Consider the following 1,090-nt stretch of genomic DNA (forward strand, 5'->3'; position numbering starts at 1 on the left):
CCACCACCACCACCACCATCACTGTTTGTACCAGACAATGATATTAGATAAATTATATAATAAATTGTAGCTATGAATTTACATTAAGCCCAGAAGCATTAATAAATCAATAAATGGAGACAATCAGGTGACCCCCACTCCTGAACAAAACATAGGGACAAAACGTTGGACGTAGTATCATGATATATACATATATGTATAAACACATACAAATGTACATTCATCTGTCTGTCTGTTTGTCTGTCTCTGTATCTGTCTGTCTGTCTGTCTGTCTGTCTGTCTGTCTGTCTGTCTGTCTCTCTCTCTCTCTCTCTCTCTCTCTCTATATATATATATATGTTAGTCACAATGAAGATATTCAAACCTCTTATGGGGATATTTATCCAAGATACACTGGTTTAATATAAACAATTTTGAAGAGAAAAAACCTTCAATAAATATATTATATAGAATTTCGTAAGATATCAGACTTTCTCATTGAGTTAGAAAACAGAGAGATCTAATGGATACAAACTAATTTATTAATTAATCAACATATTCACCAACAATTGTTTCATTTCTCAAATAAGATTAAAATTACAAAACATTCATAAAAATATACGTTTGTATTTTAAATACCTTATAAGGAAAATCGTCAGGGTTTTCAGAGAACAGTAAGGATTACATTAGGATACTTATATATATATATATATATATACATGTTTACTTTGCGTGAAACAATTGTTGGTTAATAGGTTGATTAATTAATAAATTAATTTGTATCCATTAGATCACTTTTTTTCTAACCCAATATATATATATATATATATATATATATAATACATATGATATGTGAGCATATGCATATATACATACATATATGTACACACCTACATCTACATGTATATATAGATGCATATCCGGGTACAGGATGTAAAAAAAAAACGTGGACATAAAAGGAACGGGAACATAAACAAGGTACAAAAAAGGAACTTTTTTTTACGGACAACAGAATGAACACATAGGAAACAGACAAGCCACATATGGAACTTTTCCTTCATCAGCTGCCTCTATTCTAAACTAGGCGTTTCGAAGATGAGGCAGAACGCGC

The sequence above is a fragment of the Octopus bimaculoides genome, chromosome 1 (assembly GCF_001194135.2).
Source record: "Octopus bimaculoides isolate UCB-OBI-ISO-001 chromosome 1, ASM119413v2, whole genome shotgun sequence".
Lineage (NCBI taxonomy): Eukaryota > Metazoa > Mollusca > Cephalopoda > Octopoda > Octopodidae > Octopus > Octopus bimaculoides.